This window comes from Anser cygnoides, chromosome 7, assembly GCF_040182565.1.
Source record: "Anser cygnoides isolate HZ-2024a breed goose chromosome 7, Taihu_goose_T2T_genome, whole genome shotgun sequence".
Taxonomy (NCBI): domain Eukaryota; kingdom Metazoa; phylum Chordata; class Aves; order Anseriformes; family Anatidae; genus Anser; species Anser cygnoides.
The window spans coordinates 34,183,362-34,197,664 of record NC_089879.1 but is presented as its reverse complement, the minus strand read 5'-3'; the positions used below and the strand labels follow the sequence as shown (position 1 = coordinate 34,197,664).

Genomic DNA, 14,303 nt, shown 5'->3' with positions numbered 1-14,303 from the left:
GTATATAAATCATGTGCAAGTTGTGCCATCGTTAGGTAGGAATAAAACTGCGGTTGATATAATTGGAAAGGTCTAATGTATACAGTGTTCAGAGAAGGAGAGGGAAGTTTTCAAATGCTATCACAGAAAATAAAGGTTATGTACATCCAAATGTAAAGTAAAACATAGCAATGTATTTTCCTATGTCAATAATTGGAGAGAGAATAATACTAAAAAAACCCACCCGACTACTCAAAAGATACTGTAAGACGATCTGTGAAGCTGTATATTTATATAAATACAATTTGAAACTATTAAAAATTTATTTAAAGATAACATAGCTTCTTATGAGACTTTTATTATTTCTGTGGATTATTTTACTCCATATGGTCCTCCTGTTCCTCAAGCAGCTTTAATAATTAATGTAGTACAGTCACCATACGTATTTTCAATCTTTTATTTTGATTCTATAGCAGTGCGTTCCAATTCATTTATATTCGAAGCAGCGATCTTTTTTTCTTTGGGTATGTTACTGATACTGAGGCCTCATGATCGGGGAGAAGTGCACAGAAATTAGATTTCAAATCCCTTTCCTTCCTTACAGTTGAACTTGGACTTTAGAGCCCTTTGTTAAAGATCCCTATAAAGGCACATGAATAGATACGGTTTTGTTGGAGAAAATGTCACCATATTCAGCTCACTCTCCTCTCAAATGAGAGAGGTGTCGAAAGCTTTTGCAGGGTTTGAGCTCAGAGGTGCCGGTGCTGGCATTGCTCATCCTCTGTAATTGGAGGCAGTGGCCAGTCACACCCAGCAGCAAGGAGGCGTTCGTTTGCTCAGGCTGCGTACACTGAGGTACACAAGCTGGTCTGAGTTGTTTGTCAGTACTTCTGCAGATGAATGTGAATTTAAGCTTGCTTTTAAAATGTAAAAATTTTATGTTTTATGAAAATGCATGTCATGTCCTTTACTCCTCAACAAAAGTTCAAATACCCACTTCGGTGAAGGCTAACATTGCTGCATATATAAGCCACTTTAAGATGTGGACATCCCAACTTGGTAACATACTGTATCTGAGACGAGCAGATTTACAAAAGAATAATGAAAAAGTAGGGGGGACTTATTTGTGCTGTGCAGTGCATTAGCAAAAAAAAAAAAAAATAATAAGACCCACAGATTTTCAGCTGTCTGTCCCACAAGCACATCAAAGGATCAGTTGTTTATTCTTTGGTATCTTTGGGTGGCTGTGACAGATCGTCAGGCAACCCCTTCTGTTGTAACACAGACCAGATGTGAACCATTTTACAGAAAATGCTGGAGAAGTTACTTTTCGTAATCAGTGGCAGCAGGGCCACACAGACTTCAGCTGTACTTTTAAGTCTCCTTCTCTCTCTTCCTTCAGCTTAATACCATGAGGGTACTAGCTCAAAAACTGATAACTTCTACTTAGCAAAAAGGTTTCGTAAGCTTTATGCAGTATGGCAGAGTGGTGATTTTCCTGAGTACTGAAACAAAACATGCACATGGAGAGCAGAGATATCCACAGCAGCAGACTTAAACATATGCTTGTAAAGTAATGTGGATATCGAAAGTTACATAAGCATAACCATACACCCACACAACTTACAAGACTAGACTTATTTTCAGCTGTCTTATTATCAAAATTGCAATTTATATAACATTATGTGAGTTAAAGGAATTTATGAAGCAGAATTCCAGAATTGTTTTAACTTTCCTGTTTCTATAAACTTTCTCTCTTTTCACCTTCAGACTTGTTTCCATCGTAGCAAGCAGAACAGTAACTCAGCCTGCGTAAGAAATATCTTGTGGAAAGGCCTGAAACGTGGAAGCACTGCAGAAAGCTGTTTTAGCATTTGTTGTTAAGCTAGTTACAAAATGTTTCCTTCAGACCCAGTCAGTCATAAGGCTGCTGGCAGTCACCTGCTGAGCACCCTGTGAGGAGCTCCGCACGCTGCTGTCCAGTGCTGCCCAGGCCCTGCGCAACGTGGCGGAGGTGCAGGCCTCAGCCCCAGGCAGTTCGCTTTCCTGGACGGAAAACAAGTCCATTTTCTGGGAGGAGCACGATGCAGGTATTCCCAAAGACTACGAGCGTTAATCTCTTCACGTGGCTTTGTGAACCCGGGCTTGGTTCTTTATTTGTGTACAGCTCTGTTAGGCAAAACCGTGGCGCAGTTGCTGCGAGCATGCGCGTGGGTGTTCGCGCTCAGGGCTCAGCCTCTCTGGAGGCACATGCGGGAGCTGGGACCAGTGGGACATTTGTATGCCTTGCAGGGTCTTGCAGGCAAGCTCCGTCCTCCTGGGGCTAACTGCAGCCGTGGTTTTATTTTCCCTGCTCCGGCCGAAGGGGTTTGTGTCCCACGCTTGCGACTGGAACGTGGCTTTGGTCAAAGATCACGGTCCTAAGCTGTGACATTTGGGTGCGTTACAGCTCCGGCTGAATAAAACCCGCTGCCTTCTCTTGTTCGAGCGGTGCGAAGTTAGCTGGGTGTTTGAGTATAAAGGAGTTCACCATTATAAAACCGGGCAATCTGCAGAGAATGAGGAAGCTGAGCGCAAGCCTGCAAGCACAGCTTGTGTACATATTTGTTGAAAGCTAATTGGCAACGCAGTTGCCTTTCAAAGTTGTTCTTTCACCTATCAGTAGAGCACAACTCTGGTACTTAATGTACTGTTGATTACGTAAACACTACCCTGAAATATTTGTACAGGCAATTAACTCTTGTTTTTACACTACTTTGAGTTACAAATGGAATCTTGCTGCAGAGCTTGGAATAATTCTGTTCTGAGCTATATTTCATAATTAAATTAAATAATACTTTCGTCCAACTGGCGCACATTGAGAAAAACAAGGGGTTGGTTATGCTGCGGGGAGCTGACAGTCTTTAAAATTCAGTATCCAAGAAACACTGACACAGTTTGTACCACATTGTTGAGGAAAAATGTTATTCACAAGAATTTTATCTGGAACAAATGTCTGCCTCCTGTTGGGTTGTGGTGTTTGAAGACTGCAAATGCTTATATAAGTAACGTTGGTCTGTATTTTCTATGGTTTCTGATGAAGCAGCTCAAGGCACACATGCGGCATAGGATTGTTGTTATCAGAACGATGTGCTGGTCTCATCTAACATGGTGTTGATCACTCTAAGGATACTTACGTAGACACATATTTATTTTTCCTCCCTCTTGCTCTTCTCAGACTTGGTTATCTTACAGATATTTTTGTCCCTGGTGAAACTAAGTCAGAGCTCTACAATTTGTGCCGAATAATAAATCTACTAAAATGTAACCAATTGGTAACAACAGTCTTAAAGCTAGTCCTTCATCCTCTAGAGTTTATTCACAAGTACTTGACCTAATACGACCATGAACTTGAATAAAATGTTAATAGATTTTATTGCAGTTCCTAGCGTGACTTGCTGCCATGATAATAAACCAACATTTATAACATCAATGGCTGTAGCACATTGGTGCTTAACAGAAGTGTAGATAATATGCTCCCTGAAGGTGTGGTGAGGGACTGCTTAAATTAGTTCAGCAGTACTTTACATATAATCTAACAGGCTGAAGGAGGTAGAAAATAAAACTAAATGAATCAAAACCCCCTGCATACCTTTCTTGTATGAAGACCTCACAACTAGATTAGGTTGCAGTTGATTGCACTTTTTTCTGACAAAACTATTTTTAATGCGTTGCAGAGCAGTGCAAAAGCGTTGGTGCTAATGGCTAAATGTACAGGCATCAGCCCACTTGCAAGTTTTGGGTTTGTTCTCTAAACGGTCCAAAACAATTGCATCTATATTCAGATAGTCTTCTGTCTTTTGCTATATTTTTTTTTTCATTCCTGTAAGAACTTCTCCAGTGCAGAGTCTTCTTTAGTTAGAAATACAGGAAATGTTAAGAAAGTTACCTAAGACCGGTCTCTCCACAGTCTCTTTCAGATTTTACTTCCTCAGTTGTCTAGTAAAATGTCCTTGACACAGGGAATCACAGTTCTGTCTCTTTTTACATCCTTTTGTTCACTAAGTTTTGTTAAGGATTCTTCCATCTTTATCCAACTTTGACATGCATGGAGTCATGCTATTTGGAGGGAAGAAGTAGGTGTAAAGAACAGTTTTTGAAATGCCTGATTTCATACACAGCCCCTCTTTCTGTGAGATAGAAACAAGCTAGTGGTAAGTATGGATGAAATCAGAAGAATGCTGCAATTATTGATGATTTTCAGTAGCATCTAGAACTTCTCTCATATTCCTACAAAGCCTACTGTAGAAAATTAAAGAAAGACATTTGATGAAGCATTACCTACTTGCCAGAGACAGGAGCAGCCATAATGCCTCCATCCAGTTGTCTTCTGGGGCCTGCGTTTGTTTATTGAAGTGATGCTAGAAAAATTATAAAGAAATCACTTACCTTAGGGGAAAACGTTGGTTTCATGTTTCTTCGCTTTAGAACTTTTAAACAAGTACTTTGTGTAAAAATGAGTAGATTTATGTTTAATATGCAGGACAAGATTTGTAGGTAGAAGGTTTTAATTTTTATCAGGTCAGCTGTTGTACTTAGAAAAATCAACTTTCGTGGACATGAATATTTCTTCAGACTGACGTTTTAATGAAGCAACTAAGCGTCACTCATTTCAGGTTGACAGTCTAACCCGTCTCAGTTAAATTTCTTAATCCAAGGTCAGTAGTCTTCAGTTCTTAGTGAGTGTTGCAATCTGTAAAAAGGCCAGGGAGTTCGTAATCTGATCTTCGTGACTAGCTAGGAAGGAGGTTGCAGCCTTGAAAGAAGCTGAAGCCTACCGTAGAAGTCTATTTTTGAATAAATGAGTATGATTGGATCGTAGTGGGAAATGCAACATTTTCATATGCATTTTAATTTGATGTATGATTTAATCATGGCTGCTCCAATGATTTTTGAAAATGTCAGCTGTCATTGTAATTCAATTTCTTCGTTTCTACAGCGTGCCTGCCATTCTTTCCTAGATGGTTGACGCTGCCCCAGCGTCAGGCTTCTCTCCTGGTCTTTTCACTGGTCTGCGTTAGCAGGGTTGGTAAACGACCATTACTTGAACTTGTAAGACAAATGGTATAAACAGAGGTGAATGAACTGGAAGCTTGTGGTTGTTTGCAGGGACTCAGAATCCGATCTGTAGTTTATCCATTTGAGTCTTCCTTTAGTGAACTACTGTACTACGCTGGCTTTCAGGGGAGAGCATGTTTTTGTTGGTTTTCATGCTAACTGTAGCTAGGAGCTAGTGACATTTGGTGCAGTGTTAATTCATACACCGCGGCAAATAACAGTAGCAAATTTTTATCTTGCGAACTTTTATCTTGCCTGGCTTCCTCTGTCACCAGTTTTCACTCATTGTCACTCTTAGGCGTAATTTCCAGTAAGCTGTAAGAGCTGGCTGAATTAATGTTTTTGGAGCCCGGGTTGCGCGGTTGCTGGGCTATTTTTCTTACTGATAGATTTGTATGACATGCTTATAACAAGTAAATGGTTAAAAAATGTTTTACTTTGTTTTTTCTCTTTTCCCATGGAGACAAAATATCTAAAGCACATTAATCTGTGTGTCTGACTCAGGTATGGTGGATTTCAAAACTAGGTAAACTGTAGCGCTCAGTCCCCCCTCCTCTTTTCTCCACCCCCACATCCAGAGAAAGAAGTAACCTAGTATCTGAAGAATGCAAGTTATGCAGATGTTCAAAAGGCCAAATAAAACAAATAGATGGGCTGCAGCTGCTAGAACAGCATAAAGCTAAGAACATTTGCTGCTGTGATGAGAATGCTGTATTTCAGCATGCCTGGCTTTTGCCCGTTTGAGGAAAATAGCACGGTGAATTAGTTTAACCAGTTTTTATCTTACTGTGATTGCTTTCATGATTGTCAAGATTTCAAAAAAAAACCCCACAGCTTTTAATGAGAAAACGGGAGAATAAGTGGCACTATCCTTTCATGGGAAGGAAAGGGGAATTCTACAAAAGCATGAATGTTGTGCTTTGTTCCTAATCTTTCAGTGAGAGGTGACAGTCTTGTGTGGAAGTATCTGCAATAAAAAATTCCCACAGCTGGGAGAAGTTCGTGTGTTCGTTGATGCCATCAAATATCCTAAAATTAAAATTTGAGACCTGACGCCCTGCAATATATTAAAGATCAACTTGCCATTAGAAGTTCTGGGGCTGGGGGGAACTCAAGAAGGTTCACTGCCCAATATATTCTTCTAAACTGGATGGTATCTAGAGGTAAAGGTTAAAAATGGTACCATGTATGTTGGGACCAAATCAGTCATCAGATTTGAGTAAATCATTGACATGCAGATTAGTGAAATTGTTCAACAGTTGATCTGCTGTTTTAGGACATTCCTGAGCAACACAATGAAGTGCCATACAGAGATGCCCAAGCAAATACTACCCTCCTCTGGTACGTTCACATAGCACAACCCTTTGAAAAATTTTACTATTGTCCTGGGAATAACATGGGCATGTCACAGTAATGTAGCAATATACTTGTGGTCTAAGGGAGGAGAACTCACTTCTCTTTTGTCAGCATTTCGTATTGCTGCATCAGCCCTTGTTGTGCAGAGTAAACTCACTTACCTATGGGGACCCATGTACATCTCATAAACCTGGGCAGCTTACTCTCTATTTGTGTTTTTTTTTTTTTTCAGTATAGGATATAGAACAGCAAGCGAGATATGTTGTCTTCATCCTGAGCCTTTGGAATTTGCTCATCTGGGAATTGCTACACTGAAATGTTGGTTTTAACTGTGGGGTCGCACGGAGTTGGTCACCCACCCCCTCTCCTGGTCAGCCGTCCTGCTCAGGGTTTTCCATTTCCTTAATTCTGCAAAATCTAGTCTGACAACAGCTTGACTTCTGGGGGAAAAAAGAAAAAAAAAAAAAGACAATGTCATGATTTTAAACATCTGTTTGAGTTAAAATTTTGGACATAAAATGGATTTGGACTTGTATGTTACATACATGTGTAGAAAGTACATCATTCAAGAAATTTGTCAGGTCCTGTGTATTTTGGAATTTGGTTCTAGGACCACGGTAGATCTCTGTATTTTTCTTCTAACAAACTGACAGGACCCAGAATTACTCAAAGTTTTGAGTTGGGTGTGATTAGACCCTTTTCTATTAGTGAATGCCCCCAAACAGCTCTGAAACTTGTTAATTCTTGAAACTGAGATTTTGTTTAAGTACTAGATTAATTAAATTTTAAGCAGAGTAAATGCAAAGCAGCTAGATAAGACAGATGGAAATAGCTATATGAACAACTTGCTGTTTTCTGCTGTATTTCTGCAGGTGGGTCTTAATCCAAGAGTAGATTTTTTGCAGCTTGGTGAATCTGAGTTGCATAAAACTTTGTGCAGTCCTGCCTGGTCCCTCAGAAACCCCTTCCATTTCCTCGGAGGCTCAGCTGTGTTTGTACTCTTTTCCTCATTATAGCCTCTTCTTGAGCTGTAGGCACCAAGCTGCTTGCTATGCCTCTAAGCTGCTGCAGACACAGTGTTTGAAACTTCTCTTTCCTAAATATATTCAATGGCTCCCCGTGAGAAGGAACAGTCATCTTGCATAGGAGTCCACTAATCCAGTCATTTAAAGTAACATAATGTGTGACACAGAAACTAAATGCTGTCTTGTACATCTGTAACTTCTTTTGTTTCTGAATTTCTTGACCAGAGGGGCAACGTGCTGTTTTGTGTGTTCATGGATAAGGCTAAGGATATACTGTTGTACCAGCAAAGGGCCTTCAGAGAAGATGAATTCCTCCGTTTCATGAAGAAATGTACTGCAGCATGATTATTTGAGGAGGCCGCTGTTGCCTGCTTGCAGATACAGAAATCCTCTCGCTAGAGTATAAGTAATGTTTAAAAATAAATTAACAATGAGACATAAAAGAACACTTTTGCCCACTTAAAATGGTGTTGAGTCATACCATTAAGGCTTTTAACTTGCTTATTTGCATTGCAAACTTGTTATGAAGTCTATCATTTTCTCTTGGGGAAATATCTCTTGGGGAAATTGAACTCTCTTCTTCAGTTGATGACATTTGCACAATATGTTTCTGATGTTTGAGGAGTGGTGGGCGTGATCTTTGAGCTCTACTAGTGTGGTAATAGAAAAAAATGATAGTAAAGACATGTCATGTGACAAAATCAACTATTCTGGTTTTATTAGGTGCTTTTCTCTAAGGATGGCTACAAATTGACCCTGAATGAAGGATAGCTAAACAGACTGGGAGCGAAGGAAACCATTGTGTTGTGTGTGGTCAGCTTGTTACTGAAACGTGCTCTGAATTTCCTTACTGAGAGGTAAAGGAAGCAGGACGTGTCTGATAAGACCACTGAATGTAATAGAACTGCTTTGTTTTTTTAAAACTTTATTATATAACTAATAACTCATGATTCAAGTGTAATACAGTGTATTATTCTGCAGTAATGTTTCTACTGCTTCCGATTAAAATTTGGGGAGATTTAATAGTATAGTTATTGGAAGAGGGCTAAAGTGGATGTCAGATTCTTGTGTGATGTTTTGAGGATTTTTGTAGCTATACTTACGCGGCTGGGTTTGTACTATTTGTCCCTTTGAGTGGAATGGGAAGATGGATGCTGTTTGTGTTCGTCGCGTGCAGCACTTGGATGTGTGTGCTGCCCTGCTGCAAGTGTGGGAACATAAGTGTCTGAGCTCTGAGTCGGTGTCTGCTGTTTGATGCCTTTATAAATAAGGGTACTAAAAGCCGTGGAGTTGTGGTACCTGTGTGTTGTTTTCCTCACAGAGCCGGGACCTGGGTAATTTGTTGTGTGAAGGATATGTAACACCTCCAGTGCTGTAGATGACAAGGCAGATGACAAGACCCCCTGGTAGTTCATTCATTACTAGCTGTGTTGCAGTAGTGCTTAATCTGTACTTGAGGGTGGATCCCCTCTATGGTAATCGCTCTGCTTGTACAAAGCAGTAGGCAGTCCATGCCCTAAAACTTCATAGTATGAGTCGACAGCTGTGGAAGGAGACAAGGCACTCACAAGAGACGTGATTTGTCCCAAGTCACGCAGAAAACAGAAGTATCAAGGACAGAAAGCAGCTCTCTTGACTCCTGCTGCAGTGCTCTGTCTATTGTCTGGCATGTCTGCTGAACCCACCAGGGCACTTGGGGATGGATTTCTTCTGGGTGGAGCTACTTAACTAATAGTTGTGAGTTAAAAATGAAAGCCAGCTTCTTTTCTTTTTTTTTTTTCCCCCGTCTCATTATAGTTCTCTTTTCCATATTCATGTTAGACTCTCTCCATAGTTAGTGTTTGAGATTTTATGGAAATATTGCTAGTCAAGTGCTGCACTTGTGAGAAGGTGAAATGAGGACAAAACACAGGGGACAGATCAGAATCTTTAATCTTTGCTGCTGTGTGTAATTTATAAAATGCATTAATCTGGTTTCATTCATTTACTGAACCAGTTTGCACTTTGTCTCGGTTGCCTTGCCTTCATTTTAGCTGGTCTGATACCAATTTAAAAAAAAAAAAAAAAGGCTTTTAGCGAACATAGCAAGGAGGTTAGCACTTGTCCTTTTTTTGTCTGAGATCCCAAGGGTCTACCCCACAAAGTTGTGGGGAAGTGTAAGTGGCGTAGTTATACTTAAACAAATCAATTTCAATGCAGAGTTTTCCCTGTCATAATGATCAGTTTGCAGCACAAATCTGATTGATTTTTCACAGTTCTGTGGAAGAAGAAAAAAAAAACACCTAGTTGATGAATAGCACTGAGAGAGACTCAGAAAGTCGTTTTGTGGCTGGTGGGAGAAGCCGTGGCTGTTGCTCACCTTTCTTGCTGCCTCCTGCTCCCGAAGCCTTCTGCATTTAGCCTGGCCTCTAGGAAGAAGCTGCCTGTGAATTTGGTGGTACCCACCAGAGACTGTGAGTTCTGGAGAAAACAGAGCAAGAGCAGCAGTCGCAGTGGTGCAGAGCAGCGTCTTGCTGGGGTCAGCAGCGCCCCACCTGCAGCAGGGCTGTGCGTGCAGCCCCAGCCTGACCCGCCGCCTGCCTTCTGTGAGCTGCCAGGCAGAGTAACTGGGGCACGAGGCTGCCTTCTCTTCTCCTTCTCTCTTTTTTTTTTTTTTTTCCTGCTACAGATTTTTATAACTCTCTCCAGGGTCAGAGGGTGGGGAAATGAATTATTTGTTTCTAGAAAGGACGAAAACTATGCACTAAAGGAAAAGTGTGAGTCACTCCATGGTGGTGCATTACTGCACTTTGCATGCAAGAGGTCTGTTTTATTTTTACATCCTGATTTCTGGCCGAATATTGCCCCTGTACTGACCCCTTTTCGTCTACTCTTAGCAAGGTGTATTTAAATAGCTGGGTTGTAAATCTGGTTCTGGAGAACTTCCCACCTTGCCTGCCGTTGCCCTCGGTCCTGCTGTTGTTCAGCCAACGCGGAGTCCCCGCAGCAGCAGCGGGGCTGCCCCGCGCCTTCTGGCAGCGCTGCTTCTGGCCTTCGCTTCATCTGCTATCGATTGTCTGCATGTGTCAAACTATTGCCTCACATGCTGTTTTTTTTCATGCACTGCATTTTCTAAGCCTGACTGTATTTTCTGACCTGTACTGGAAGCTCTAGGTAGAGGAAGCCCCTCATTGGCAGTAAGATGTGTGATACTGTATGTCGTGCAGGGAAAAGGTATGGTTGGGGAAGCACAGAAAGATTAACAGAGGACTGTTAAAAATGGTAGTTGGTCTCAACTACCTATTTGTTAGGATACCACAGAATTTTTAAAATCACAGGCCTGCCTATTAAAACGCCAGATTTTATTACTTCAATTACTTGGTTTCGAAAGATTTGCTTTTCTACTGAGACTGAACGCAAGGGCCTATATTCTTACCAGACAGAAATTGTTTTTCTGATTTTATTCACCATCTTGAAGTTCAAAGGCAAGAACATAAAAAGTTTACAGAAAATGTGAACTTTGGACTGATTTTGGTGATTCTCTTCTCCTGCCAGTATTGCCTATGCAGGATTCTCTGAGCTTCAGCGTACCCAGAGAAATGGGAATCCTGTGAAAGTTAACTGGAGGATCTGGCAGGAGAATTTCGTTCAATCCCACTTTACCAGTCTGAGTACCCAGAAAAGAAATTTGTGCACTGGTTTTTAGGACACGTAAAGAGCAAGTTTCTGCCTGGTTTGGTTAGACTGTTTTTAGGAGGGGGAAAAAAAGGGGAGGAAAAAAGATAACAGCTGAGATGTCAGCTGTTTCAGCAACGGAAATAGGCAGGATTTGACGGAGCTGGAGAACTGTGGGTTGGGAAGATATCAGGGACACAAAAGCCTTAGCTGTTCTAAGCCTGGTGCTCTACAGGAAAGGAGTTGAGAGGTTAACATAACTGCTAAAGAACATAATAATGGTGGGAAAAATATTGTCAGCTTTATTGTCAATCTGTTTATATGACTCAAAGTCAGGTACTATTGCACAAGGTGGCATATAAACACCTTAGCTGATACTCTCATGCAGATCAGGGCTTTGAGGAGAGGTGTAGGATAGGCCAGGTAAGGGCAGCAACCCTGAGTCTTTTCAGTTCTCCTTTGGGTGGAAAAAGTACTTCAGCTAAGGGCGAAAGAAGGGGCTGTGGGGTTGTGGCGGCTGGCGCCCTGTGCACCAGGGTACGTTCGGAAGTGAGTCGCCTGGGAAATGGAGAGGTCAGAGTATGGGGCCTGGCTGGGGAAGGAGAACAGGAAGATGCGATACCGATGTCTGCGCCTTTCGTAGGCTGGAACTGATTGCTGCAAAACCCCCTTGCAGGTTCTCAGTCTGTTTAACTGAAGAGCATACACCTCAATCCTTGTTACTCCCTGCATCTCTTCAATTACTTTCTGCCACTAAACGCAAAGGATCTGAAATAGACCGTGGGGCTCAGCTCTTGGAGACATGTCGGTGTTTCTTTCTCTTTCGCAATCCGAGCATGCATTTCAAAGGATTACAAAATCGGAGTTGATAATGCACGTCGGTAATGTTGCTGTGTCAAAACCTCTGCAAGTTCCATGGAAACTCCTAATTGTGGGTTTCAGGCAGGGCGGGAGATGTGGTTTGAGCACCGTGTATGGCTGCTTGTGGGGAGTTCGGTGGCAGCTGGGGCAGGAGGATGGATGTCAGCCACTCTTCAAAAGAAGTTCATACCGAGGAATGACTTTCCCACTTAACATGTTAGTTTATTAGGAGATTATGCGTATTAAGAATCAAATTTCTGGCCCCATTAAGGTGCTGTAGGAATTTTGCCACTGACTTCAGTCAGGCAGTGATTTTACTAATAAATGCAACAAATCCAAAAGAAGATCCAGACACTGCCTCTGGGGAATTGACAGGAGAGGTGTAAAAGATGGCTTAGGAACAGAGACGGGGGAGATACGCTTGTTGTGTGCACGCTTCACTCTTCTGTAGCAAGGAGAAGAAAACTTTCTCAATATGCAGTGTGTTTTTTTCCTTTCACAGTTTTCCAATTTCACCTGATCGTTGGGGGGAACTCTATAATAGTTTTAACATGGCCATTGTAATAAAATGAGGATGTTAAGAAATATGCTGTGACATGAAATGTAACTGCAAAAACTCTTGAAGTTTAAATTGGTCTTTTCACTCTATTGTGATTTCTAACAATACTATTATACAATTTGTAATTATGCAATAGTATTAAATATAAATTATTTCCATTAAGGAATATCATAATAAAATGTTCATGAATATTATTACTTCTGATCAACCACCTGTATATTCAGATATCTTACATTATAATTCTAAAATATAATTTTAAAGCCAGTAACTTCCATTTACTGACATATTTTAAAGCAGCCATTATTACAACATTAGTGATAAGGGGAACGGCAAAAACTCAAAATTTGTATTCTGTTATCACAAATTCCTGTTTCCTGGTTCACGTCATTGACACTATTTAATACTATGATTTGAAATTAGGGTCTGAAGTGATGCTCGATGATTAAAACAAACAAACACAACTTAATACCTCTTCAAATCACTTCCAGTTAGGAGTAGAAATTTTAGCTGATCCAGAAGGTGGTAACAATAAATCTTTCAGTCATTTGTTGGAAGTAAACAATCCGAGGTTTACTGCTGTGGTTTGTATTCCAGCAGCTTCAAGATGAAGTCTGTGCCTTTCTAGGGGCTGTTTTAGTACCCAGGAGCAGGCTGTCTTTGCCTGGAGTGCTTACTATCAAAAAGTTGGGAAGAATACTCAATGGTTACATTGGTCTTTCTCTCTCTTTTTTTTTTTTTATGAATATGACAGGTGCAAAAGCACACTGTAATTTATATAATAGATACATGGCAGACCTAGAGTCTGACGTTCCTCTTTCCTGCATCCAGAGCGTTCATTGGCTTAGCTTCAAAATTTAGAAGTCATTGAACTCTGAGTATTGCAGCTCCATTGATCATTTGTCAAAACTCTTCTTCCTCTGCTTCAGCCCAGCACTTGTTCATGGCTGTGCAAGCCACAAATGAGCATGAAGTGGTATAACCACTTCAGCAAATGTATATATCCCACTCATCGGATAAGTCATCATCTTTTAGATGCTGCACACGGCTGTAGCTTATAAAGTAAAGTGCCTGTTGTTGGTTTATGTCCCTAGATTAAAGTTTGAAAAATGCACCAAATTTTTGTGGAATAAATTGTGTGGAGGAAAAACTGATCTGAAATCTATAAGCAATCTGTTCTCACTTGATGAGAATTTAGTCATTATTCCTTCACTCATAAACTTAGTGAGACTGCCTGTTTTCTGTATACTCTGGGAGTGGGGGGAGGGTTGTTTTTTGGAAAAAAAAAAAAAAAGATATCCGATGTTTTATATATAATTCAAGTTTTAAAGCAAGATTATCCTCTTTCCTTAGTAGTTGGGATATACAGCCAGGTAAGCATACTGTATTTTGTAAATTAATCTTGTCTGAAATGTTTGTGGCTTGTCTTTTTGTAAGTAAAAATGAAAATCTGTGTTTAATTCTTCTGCATCTTGTCTTTTGAACACATTTGAGTGCCGTTTTAAATGGTAGCTGCCAAAATCTTATTTTTGCAGTTAATTTTACATATTTAAAGATTCATTGAAATGCTTTCTGTATGTTGTGGAGACAAAGACTAAGCTTCTATAAATAACATGCTGCTTTACTCCACATTTCAGTCAAATTAATAATTAGTGTTGTGCTTCTCAGTATTCTCAGTAGTGATGTACAGGAGAGCATCAGTGGATTTTATTCCCTATCGGGGTGGAACTGTTTTCAGCAACTGTATTAAGTGTGGAATGATAAACTGCTGTTGT

General features: G+C 40.6%; 1 protein-coding gene across 14 annotated transcripts in view; it reads left to right on the top strand.

The window, feature by feature from the left end:
• The window catches only part of ZMIZ1 (zinc finger MIZ-type containing 1), a 352,884-nt gene that overhangs the window by 67,505 nt on the left and 271,076 nt on the right, over positions 1–14,303 (top strand). The window lies entirely within an intron of this gene.